Source organism: Ictidomys tridecemlineatus, chromosome 3 (genome assembly GCF_052094955.1).
Source record: "Ictidomys tridecemlineatus isolate mIctTri1 chromosome 3, mIctTri1.hap1, whole genome shotgun sequence".
NCBI classification, from domain to species: domain Eukaryota; kingdom Metazoa; phylum Chordata; class Mammalia; order Rodentia; family Sciuridae; genus Ictidomys; species Ictidomys tridecemlineatus.
In genome coordinates this window covers 68,210,097-68,222,468 of record NC_135479.1, presented here as the reverse complement: position 1 = coordinate 68,222,468, position 12,372 = coordinate 68,210,097, and the positions used below count along the sequence as shown (strand labels likewise).

At 47.7% G+C, this 12,372-nt stretch overlaps 1 pseudogene; it reads right to left on the bottom strand.

Annotated features, from left to right (window-relative positions):
- Positions 1–523: 523 nt before the first annotated feature.
- Positions 524–1,935, bottom strand: LOC144375658 (ubiquitin carboxyl-terminal hydrolase 21 pseudogene; annotated as a pseudogene).
- Positions 1,936–12,372: the final 10,437 nt, after the last annotated feature.

Below are 12,372 nucleotides of genomic sequence, written 5' to 3'. Positions count from 1 at the left end.
CGTGACTGGGAGAATGGCTGTCTGGGGATGCTGTCACACAAATCCAGGTCAGCTGGATTTGCTAGAACATGAGCAGGAAATCAGTGACCAGTAATAGCAACATCACACAAAGGCAGACACACAATATATTCATGGAGGCCTTCATGGCCACTCCAGCCTCACATGGGGAAACTGAGGCATGGCCTCACATTGTTTTTTGGGTTCCCAAATATGTTTTTTTTTTCTTAACTTATTCACAAAAAGTTAAGTTTCAGAGTTTATAAGGGCTGTACATGGGCAGAAGTCTGGAAAGCTCTGTACACAGGGCTGAGTGAAAAGGGAGCCACCAGATGGAAAGGTACTTTTTGGTAAAAAAAAAATAAATAAATAAAAATGGGAACTACATCCACTCCACCTTGCTCCCCAAATAAAAATACAGAGAAATAGATAGCTCAGGTCAATGGGGACCCTTGGACTTAAGGGTGTTTTAAAGGTTTCACAGATGGCAGGGCTTACAGGAGCTGTCTCAACACTGGGATGGCCCCTACTTTCGTTGGTAGAACAGCACATAGCCTTCACTGGATGCCACTTTATTTTCACTTATAGGGGAGACACAAGAGTCATCACACACATGCCAATCAGTCTGGCTTTGGCACAGGGCTGTGTAGTGGCCGGAGTGGACACTGCCTGAGTGGTTGCAAAGGGCATAAAGCTCATAAACAGGGCTCACAGTTTTGTCACTGGTAAAGTTCCCTAGGCTCATTTGCTGCAGTGGGAAGTCTACATCTATTTAAATTTTCATGATCATGCCTTGGGAGGTGAAGAATCAGTTCAGATGGAGAACGAGGATTGAGGAGAATCTTTGTATTGTCAACTTTTTGGTACTTTGTGTTTTCTGGCAACATCGGTCACACACTGGGGCATTGTCCAACTCTATCTCTTCTTCCTTGGTGAAAAGGTTGAAACAATCCCACAGAGAGACCTTCTCCCCAGAAAACCCTTCCATGGGGTTGGGCAGGGACAGATCAAAAAAAAAAAAAACCTCAAAGGTCATGGAGTGATACCCACAGGCCTGGCACATGTGACAACTTTTCAACTGGCCCACAAACAGGTCCACAATCTTGCTATCCTCTCGTTCCAGGTAATGCTTCCACATTAGGTTGGCTTGATCATCATCTCTTAACTCAGGTTCTTTGAACAGAGTCTCTCCTCTGAGAGGTGGAGAGGGAGCTGGATCATTGGCCAAGATTGGTGGAGCCCAGCAACCGTGTCTTTTAAGTTCAAGGTGTAGTCGTTCCATGAGGAGTCTCAGGAACTCATGGGCATCCTGCTGGTTGTTTCCAGAGAAGGAGGGGATGTATTTCTGGAAGACAGCTTGGAATTCAGTAGGATCCACACCTTCACAGGAGTTAGGGTGCGAGAGGGCACCAATCACATCTGCAAAGGATTCAGTAAGTTCTTGGTCCTGGCCCATTTCAGGCACCTCTTGATGGAAGTCTCTTCATAGACAGAAGTCTGGAAGAGGCCGAGTGCTGCTCAAGCACTGTAGCACAGCATTCAAGAACAATGTATTTCCTAGATTTTGGAGGCCAACATGACCAGATCCCAGAAGTAGTGTATGATGAGCAGATGTGGAATGGGCTAAGATGGTCCAGAATGGGATGGGCAGAAACAGAGTTGGGGGTAGTGAGCCAGGCAGGGGAACCCCATGATCTGCCTGAAGGGGATGAGGCCTCAAGGTCTGTCCTGATCCAAGTTCCAGTTGCTTGAGCCATTCACCAGTGGGACCTGGCAGGGGAGGAAAATGTCATAACATAGAGTTTGGCCCAGGGGCTGAGTTCCAGTGCTCCTTGCTGCAGGCCCAGGGTACAAATTGTAGCTTAGATCTCATGTGGGATTTGACATTGACAGGGGTTGTCAGGTCCTGCTCAGGCAGTGCTGAGAATCCAGGGGCATTGTGGAAACCACAGGCTGGACCTGTCCCACCATGAGGTGGTGTGAAGGCCAAACAGGGCCAGGCTCTAGCTCAGGGTCACCTCCCCACTTACTTCACACAAACCCCTGCCAGCCAGACAGCAGCTATGGCCAGAGATGTTGCCCAGATAACTCCTTCTGCAAGGACCACTGCCATCTTTTTTGGTCCAAACCACTTCACTGTCTCTCACCAAATATGTTTTTCTTAATTTCTATGATACCTACATGTCCAGATCCAAAATGAGACACGTGGTTTAACCACAGGTTTTTTCTTCCCAGGCTTATAATTTTATAAAACTAATCAAGAGGCTGCATCTGAAATGGAGCTGATCACTGATACCACTCCCCACCCTCCTGGGCAGGCTGGCTAACCAACTCTGGAGGAAGGTGGCTACACAGGCCCTGCAGCTTGAGTTCCACACATTGGGACTAAGTGGCTGCTGGCCAGATTCATGGCTCTTTCTGCTGGTGCTCTTGCTCCTGTTCCTCCCCTGGACCCGTGTCAGTAGTCCTTGGCCTACAGAACCAGGAACTGCAGACCTGGGGCTTGGATCCCTTCCTCCTGGCTCATGCAGTGGCCATATCTGACTGCAGTGCCCCAGTTCCTGTACTGGGGTTCTCCTGCCACAAATCTAGGGGCAGACATGTCCCCTATTTTACAGATAAGAAACACGACTGAGGTTCAGTGATTTACCCAATGTCCAAACCCCAAGTCCAGGATCCATATGGTACCTAATAAAGCAACAGAGCCTGGGTATTTTCCAGATATGGGAGAGGGAAAGACTGGACTTACCTTGCCAGCCTAGCTTGAGGCTATATTCAACATAGGGTGGTGGGATCTCACTATATCTTACAAGACCTTTGTGTGATGGAAGGGCTTCATGTAAGCAGCTATGAGAGCCAAAGTGAGTGCTCTCTGGGTTCCTGGGATTATGGACATTATGGGAATTCCCACCTCTTCTCTGCATGGCCTGCAGTATGAAGGGATCTGTGCTCCTGGGCAGGTAGTCATCTTCAGATACAGCATGATTCAGATGGCCCACATCCAGTCCTGCTGGCTGAAGAGAAGACAGTGAAGAAACAGCCTTTACTGACCAGAAGAAACAAGGAGGAGGATAAAATATGTATTCAAGTCAAGATAGCCACCACTGGGTTGGCCATACTGTGTTGTGGAGCATGTGGAGACCAGGCAGGAAGACAAGTGGGAATGGGAATAGGGGAATTGTCTAAGTCTCTTTCAGCTTTCCTGGATCCAGCATTTGGGGTAAGTCTCCTGTAAAATGCTCCTAGTGGCTGGGTCCACCCAGCCCTGAGGCCTATTGTGCATGGACAGCTCTAGCTGCAGACTGCATGGGCTATATGTACCTCCAGCCTCACCACGCCCTGCCAGCCTCCCAGAGCCGATCAGGGGAATTATCATGTGGGCAGTCCTGTCCCTGAAAGGTGAACTTGGGGCCATGGTGCATGCCCAGAAGCTTTCAGCACAGGTCACAAGCTGCAGTGGAGGTGAACAGCTCAGTTGCCTTCTCAGCCCTGGCCATACAAGCAGGCTTTTCACAGTACTCAGTGCACCAATCTGTTTGTTGTCACCTTGGTACACATCTGAGCCTTCCACCTGACTCATCTTCTGCTGCACCATTCCTATTCTAGTTGAGACTCTGTGAATGAAGCTGTTTCAGGGGGTAGCACCACACAGGCTTTCCTGCTCTGACCACCAGATGAGTCAAGGTGCCAGTGCCTCAGTCCTTCCAGACTAGGGAATGTGCACTGACCAGGGCCCTGACCTGAGGTATGAGCCCAGACAGGATCCTTTGAGGGAGCTCCCACCAGTGGGGATGTACTGACAGCTCTTAGGGTGTGGACTTACACCTGTCCAAATGCCTGCAGAGACATTCAAAACCCACTCACCTGGTGAATGCTAGCTCCAAGGCTCCTGGACTCAGCAGAGGGTCTTGGTCTCTCCATGCCCCATAGGAAGTGCTTGCAGGCCTCAGGGAAGGTATCTGTGACAGAGGAAATCAGACCAACATGGCCCCAGCTGATTCTGCATGGACATTCCCCATGCCCTTCAGTAACTCTGGGTCTTACTAGTCCTCCAGAGTTTACAGGCCCTGATCCTCCAGCACATGATTCACCTTTGACACATCCTGCCACAGCACTGAGAGTTTGAAAGTCCCTCCTAAATACAGAGATTGCCCCAGTTGAAATCTACAGAGACCTCTTGATTTCTGCCTTCTCTCATTCCCTTCCCCTTTTATTGTACAATCCTGCTTAACCAGCTTGACCAGCACAGTGGGCAACATCAGTTTGAGGCCTGTGCAGCCCCCACAAGCCATACTGAAAACATGGGCACAGGTTTATATATGTGTGTTTTATCTTCCCTGCTGGAGGTGAATTCTGGGGCAGGGGGAGCGGGGAAGGAGCTTGTTTTCAAAAACCTCTGCCTTAGTTCCAGGCCAGGGGCATGAACACAGAGCTCCAAACCAGATGAGTCATCTCTGCCTCTGAGGATGCTGAATATGTGTCCTATTCTCAGGCCTCATATGAAGGGGAGATGAAACTCTGTCCTGCCCAACTCTCCTAAGCTGCAGGTTGGAAGAAAGAAGCCTGTGCAGGTTCGCAAGTTCTCAGGTGGAGTGCCAATGAGAGGACCCAATACTGTTCCTGCATCAAGAAGATGAGGAACACACAGACCTGGAATGCACACGGGGAAAACCAGTGGCATTGGAAGGAAGGATCTCAAAGAGAAATTCAGACTTAACCATAGAGAGGTAAGTGTCTCAGAAATTACCCTTAATTTCTCATGTTATTGTATGAGTACTTCTAGTTTGGCTGCAATCTGTGCTGAGGTAGATTTATTTTTAAGTCTTTGGTTTGATTTATAAGTGAATGAAATGCTATGATTTGAGCAACAATGAAGCCTGTGACACACTGCACTGTGGGTAACCAGGAGGGCTTGTTTCCTTCAGTGTGCAGGAACTTCTCCTAGAAAGAGCTGGGGTGCCATGGAAGGACTGCTTCCCAAATGTCAGTGACCACAGGTGGATTAAAGTCTGCCTGGGGCCTGGGTGCTGAAGGCCAGCAAACTGTGAGTACCCTGTCCTTCCTCCTACTCCCCTGACCTAGCTGGGGTTGACACTGACCTTGTGGAAGGAAGCTGCTGTCCACTGCAGGGAAGTCTCTGTGTCTGGGTATGGTGGCAGCAAAACACAATGATCTATCCTTCTACCTGACCACAGGGTCCTGCGAAGGACAGCTCTGCTGAGGTGTTTCTACCTGGCTTGTGTTGTGGGATTGGCATGGGGTAGCCATGACATTATTGCCTGGAGCAGCTTCTGCCATGGTGCTGTGGTGTCTATCCATCATGAATTTCTTAAGTATCTGGAAGGCTGAGAGTGGTGTGATTCTGAGTGCTGTGTAACAGGATGAATCCTCCCTGTGTCTCGTAGGACATGTGAGAATGCCTGTGGTGTGGCTGTTGGAGGTCAGATGCTGGGAGAAACTGCCACTGAGACCTTTGAAGTCCAGGCTATGCCTCTGAGGCTTAGACTGGATATAGAGGTCTTGGACATTAGCACAGATCCAGCTAACACAGTGCCCACTGACCTGGGAAAGCTTCTGGCTGGCCATGTCACTCCTCATTTGGAATGAAGTCCTTGAGTTTTGAGAGAAGCTGTCATTCCTGAAAGAGGAAGAAAGGAAGGTCAAAACTGACTCCAGAAAGTAATCAGGGGTTGTCAAAGCCCCATGCACCCCATTGGACTGGAGGAAGCTGGCTGAGGCCTGGCAGCTCTGAAGTCTACCTGGGACATGTATTGCACATTTGTGACTTTCTCTCAACCTAGGATACAACTGCAAACCCATGATTCAAAACATGTGTTTCTCCTGAACTGCACTCCAGTGCATCCACTAGGTGGACACTCAGCCAGTGTTTCCCTCACCATCCCATGAACCTTTGTTAAGCTGGGTCAGCCTACTGTGCATCCTAGTAGGTGTCTCTATGCTCCTCACACTGTTTGCTGACAGAGGGTCATCCTTCACCACCCCAAAAGGATGTCCACGTTGTTCTCATATTGCCTACTTGCGCACTGTGGCTGTATTCCCTGTAAACCAGCAGGTCTAGACACACCTCTCATACTGCCAGATTGCTCACTGTGGCTGTCTTCCCTGAATCCCAGCAGGTTTAGACACCCTCCTCACACTGCTTTCTTGGTAGCTGTGGCTCAGTGTTCCCTGCACTCCAGCAAGTCTAGACACAAACCTCACAATGACTGCTTGGTCACTGTGTTTGTCTTCTCTGCACCCCATGTTTTCTAGACCCACTCCTAACATTGCCTGCTTGCTCAATAACGGTCTTCTTTGCACCCCAGCAGGTCTATAAAGACCCTTCACACTGCCTGCTTCATCACTGTGGCTGTCTTCCCTGCACCCCAGCAGGTTTAGACACAACCCTCACACTGCCTACTTGGTCAATGAGGATCAGTCTTCCCTGCACCTCAGCAGGTTTAGACACACCCCACAAACTGCTTGCTTGTTCAATGTGACTGCCTTCCATGCACCCCAACAGGTCTCGACACCCCAGTCACACTGCCTGCTTGGTCATGGTGGCTCAGTGTTCCCAGCACCACAGCAGGTTTAGACACACCCATCAAACTGCCTGCTTGCTCACTGTGTCTGTGTTCCCTGCAACCAAGCAGGTCTAGACACACCCCTCACAATGCCTGCTTTCTCACTGTGTCTCAGTATTCCATGCACCCCAGCAGGTCTAGACACACCCTACACACTGCATACTTGCTGACTGTCACTGTCTTCCCTGCACCCCAGAAAGTCTAGACACATCCCTAACATTGCCTGTTTGCTCACTAAGGATCAGTCTTCTTTGCACCCCAGCAGGTCTAGACACACCGCTCACACTGCCTGCTTGCTCACTGTGGCTGGTTTCCCTGCACCCCAGCAGGTCTAGACACATCACTCACACTGCCTGCTTGCTCACTGTGGCTGTCTTCTCTGCACCCCAACAGGTTTAAAAACCCCTCACACTGCCACTAAGTGTCAGTCTTCCTGCACCTCATCAGGTCTAGACATGCCTGGTTGCTCACTGTGTCTGTCTTCCCTGCACCCATCAGGTCTAGACACACCCCTCATACTGCCTGCTTGCTCACTGTGGCTGTCTTCCCAGCACTCCAGCAGGTCTAGACACACCCCTCACATTGCCTGCTTGCACATTGTGCTTGTATTCCCTGTACTCCAGCAGGTCTAGAAACACCCGTCACACTGCCTGCTTGCACACTGTGGCTCAGTATTCCCTGCACCCCACGAAGAGTAGACACCCCTCACACAGCCTGCTTGGTAATAGTGGCTGTCTTCCCTGAACCCCAGCAGATCTAGACACATCCCTCAAATTGCCTGCTTGCTCACTTGGCTGTCTTCCCTGCACCCCATCAGGTCTATACACACCCCGCACACTGTCTGCTTGCACACTGTGCTTGTCTTCCCTGTACCCTAGCAGGTCTAGAAACACCCCTCACATTTCCTGCTTGCTCACTGTGGCTCAGTATTCTCTGCACCCCACCAGGAGAAGACACCCCTCATACTGCCTGCTTGGTAAATGTGGCTATCTTCCAAGAACCCCAGCAGATCTAGACACATTCCTCAAATTGCCTGCTTGCTAACTGTGGCTCAGTGTTCCCTGTACCCCAGCAGGTCTAGACACATCCCACACACCCTGCTTGCTCACTGTGGCTGTCTTCCCTGTACCCCATCAGGTCTGGACACCCGCCTCATACTGCCTGCTTGCTCACTGTGGCTCAATGTTCCCTGCACCCCAGCAGGAATAGACACACCCCTCACACTGCCTGCTTGCTCACTGTGGCTGTCTTCCCTGCACCCCAGCAGGTCTAGACACACCTTCACACTGCCTACTTGCTCACTGTGCATCAGCCTTCCCTGCATCCCAGAAGTTCTAGACACACCCCTCACACTTCCTGACACCCTTGCACCCCAGAAGGGTGTCCACACAACCTTCAAACTGCCTTCTTGCTACTGAGTGTCAGTCTTCCCTGCACCTCAGAAGGTTTAGACACAACTTTCACACTATCTGGTTTCTCAATGTGGCTGTCTTCCCTACACCCCCACAGGTCTAGACACACCCCTCACACTGACTGCTTTCTCACTGAGGGTCAGTCTTCCCTAAACCCCAGTAGGTCTAGACACACTGCCTTCTTGCTCACTGTGCATCATCCTTCTCTGCACCCCAGCAGGTTTAGAAACACCCCTCACACTGTCATCTTTGCACTCCAGAAGCGTGTCCACACAACCCTCACACTGCCAGATTGCTCACTGTGGATCACTCTTTCCTGTATCATAGCAGGTTTCCCCTAGCCACTCACACTACCTGGTTGCTCTGTTAGACAACATGGAGGAGACACATTGGAAGGCAAATATTGAGAGGTTGACAGCAACCTGATATGGTGTCAGAGAGCATCCAGCAAGCACTGCCACCTCTAAGTGTTCACAGGATCCAGTTCACAGGCTAGAATTCAGTACACTAGAAGATGTCTGAACCAAGCCACAGATCTGTTTTCTATCATGAGTTACAGTCTATGAAGAGGCATTCAGAGGGATAAATACCTCTCCATAAAATGTAAAAATCTATAGCAAAGTTTCCCATTTGGGAACCCTATTCAGGTTAGAAAAGGTGTGGATCACTATTTTTTAAACTCAAGTGGTAAAGAAGAACACAGACACAAGACTCTGTCAGGCTCCACATTCTCCAGTCCTTCTCCTGGGCAGCACCCTCTGGGAACCTTGTTCCTTCGCCTACATAATTTATTCTGCTTAACAAGAGTTTCATTTCAATATGAGTTTGGGGAACTGGACTGCAAGATTCTGATTTTCAGGTCTCTTTTTTCATCCTTTATGTTAGGATTTTTAATAGGATTTTGTTTGTGTGAAAGAAAGTCAATATTCACAATAGCATCTCTCAGCTTTTGGAGGCCTCAAGGGTCTTGATGCACCTGAGATCTCAGAAACATACCAAGGTGCAGCTGTTTCTAGAGGGCCAGGGCCTCTCAGGCCTACCCACAGAATATCTGCCTAGTGGAAACTCCTCAGTTCTTAGGTCACCAGCGTGTAAGAAGACAGGCAGGTGTGCAGACCAGTGCTGTCTTCTGTCAACATGAGCCCTTGATGGTTGGAAGCTCCACTTCTGTTCCCAGGCTTCACTGGCCTCCCTAGGCCTCTGCATTCCTTATGTCCCAGGCACAGATCAACATCTTTGGGTGATTACAATAGTCAACCTTATTTTGTGTTTTTCACAGTTTATTTTTTAATATTGTTTTTAGTTGTAGGTGGACACATTAACATTATTTTTATTTACTTATTTTTATGTAGTGCTGGGGATCAAATCCAGTCCTTCACTCATGCTAGGCGAGCATTCGACCACTTAGCCACAACTGCAGCCCTTCAAAGGTTATTTTTTATAAAGAAGTTAAAGTAATTCAGAAGGAGAAAGAATTAAGAACAAAAATAATGTTGATTGCCCATCAGAATCAACTGGGGCCAGAAGGCTATAGAATGGAACTCTTTTCATGCCAAAAGAAAATTAGTTTTGAAATTTGAAGCCAATAGAGTCTCTCATAAAATGAAGATCCCAAAGCTGAAGCCTGGTCGTCTTACTTGTAAACCCAGCATTCAGGTGGCTTAGGCATGATGATTGCAAGCTCAATGCAGCCTCAGCAATATAGTGAGACTGTCTCAAAATTCATACAGAAGGGGTGTCCTATATGCATACATGATTATATAACCAATGTAATTATACATCATATACAACCAGAAGCATGAGAAGTTCTTCTCCATATATATATTTCAAAATACATTCTACTATAATGTATAACTAAGAAGAACAAATAAAAAATGATAAAAGAGGGGCTTGGTGTAACTCAGTGGTCAAGCTCCTTTAGCTTCAATTGCCAGAACTGAAAAAATGAACACAACATGAAGTTACATGAGATAAATGGGCAATGTGTCACAGGGGCCTCATGTGGCTGCAGAAGGTGAGGGAGCCAAGAAGAAAGGAAACCAGAGGAAGCCTCACTCAATAACTTATAAATTTTGCTTTCCATACATGTTTTAATCCATTAAGTCCCCTAGATTTTCAGTCTTGGGAATATTTCAATGAAATGAACACAGGTGCATTACAATCACATGCTAGTGGTATATACCTTTTATATGTATTTTCCAAATACATGGAGATATATATATATATATATATATATATATATATTTTAATGCTCCCACCATTCTCCTATTTTATCAATAGAAGAGAACTCTAAGAATACAGCGTTTATTTCAAAGTGACCATCAATGATACATATGTTGCTCACCTTTATAGGCGTCCTGTATGCAAAACAATGGGTTAAATGAATTGCAGGACCTAGAGGAGGTGGGCTCTCTCCGTCTTATGTCATGAACACTACTAAGGCCACCTTTCCTTCTGGTCCCCTGCTTCTGCCTGAAGAGTACCCTGATCATGTGCTCAAGGCAGATCTCCTGGAATCTCTCTCACCTCTCTTTCTCCTGAGAATATCTTTGTTTCTACATACCTTAAGGGTCCCCTCACAGAACAGACTTTGGAGGGTTTCTCCATCTTTCCATTAATCTCAGGAGTGTTTTTCTTTCTCATGTGGAGTGCTGTTAAACAGGGCTTTAGAGTCAGCATCTGACAACTCCCATGTCTGGGATGGAGTCTTGTTGGCCTCTGACCCTTACTTTAAGAACTATTTTCATATCACTGCATCTCTATATGTTGAGAAAGTCTGGATTCTGTCCTGAATGCTGTATCTGGCCTGCTTTGTAGACTCTGGGTTGTCATAATCCTTTGGAGAATGGACATCTTTCTTTCTGCAGGAGAGTGTCTGGTATCTATCTTGCCTGGGTGTATCAGTTAATCTTTGTCCCAGACTTTGCTGTATGGCTTGGTAATGGACCCTGGGGGCTATTTTGCTCTTAAAGAGCACAATCAGAGAAAAATCACAATCATGTCAAGAACAAGACTCTGCATGATTATGCTAGAGCATAATGAAAGCAGCAACAGGAGACAGAGCCCAGGGTAGTACAAACAGAAACATCCATATGGCAGGCAGGGGCCAGCCTCCTTGTGCTCCTACACATGTAGCTTGTTTTAGGTCACACTGCACTCTTCATGGGTATCCCCTTGTGATACATGGTTTACCACCTGAAGTCTCACCACAGGTTGTGACATTTCACTCAAAGAGGAGGTGACTATATTTAGTGACTATCATGCATGTAGGTGTGTCCCTTGCCATCTGCAATCTGCCCCTGCCATCAGGAAAGATTCCTCACTAGGTTCTGGAGAAGGATGAATCATAGCCCAGCTTTACAGATTGGGCATCCTGGTGTCTCTACTGAACACACAGTTTTGAAAACTGAGATAACTTCCCAACCAACCATCTACTGGTGTGTTATCTTAACTCTATATCCTAGAAGACTCTCTTTTTAATGTCTAGTTTGCTAGTGCATCTGATAACCCTGAAAGACTGAGTCCTTGGGCCCAGCAATGCTGTCCCAGCTGTGTGTAGGTCCAGGTCCTCTGCCATACTCCTTCTATGGCATGGACCATATGTCTATCATTCATCTCTCATCTGTCCCGAGTTCCTATCTTCCCAGAGCTGTAACAGTAACATAAAATCCATAATACCGGGTAGAAAGTTTCAATTTCTCTGAAAGATCATCAAAACTGGCTAGAGTAGGGGCCACACCAGTATTCCAAGCTACTGAAGGAGTTGGGGAAGAAAGATCTCAAGTTCAAGGCCAGCCTGAGCAACTATGTGACACCCTCTCTCCTAAATAAAATTTTAAAAAGGCTTGGGGTGTGGTTCAGTAGTAGAATGCTCGCATAGCATGCACAAGACCTTGGGTTTGTTCACTATTGTCTCAAAAAATCTGGCTAGGGTAATCCAGAGAGGAGGTGAATTTCAGCTGGAAAGATTAACATAGGTTTACAGAGGAGCCAGACACAGAGAGGGCCCTGACTTCCCGCTCCAGCAGGGACACTGGCACATCTGCCCTATGACCCATGAGCAGGATCTCAAGAGTGAGTTGTGGAGTTCCAACATTGTGTTGGCATTTCTGCACTAGGTGTGATCTGCAGCAAGCTTAACAGTGATGTCTGTCACTCCCAGGAAGGTGGGTCTCAGGACTCCCAGCTGCCTGCATCAAAAGGAGCATCCCACAAATCCTCAGGGGCATGACAGGAACATTAGTTTCAGGACATAAATGTTAAGAACCTTGTATAGAAATGTGATTTTAAAACCTGGAACTCTCCACTCCTTGGCAATTAATGGGAGGGGATACAGCCTGAGAATAGCAGGAAAAAGGACTGATCTGTCATGGACTACT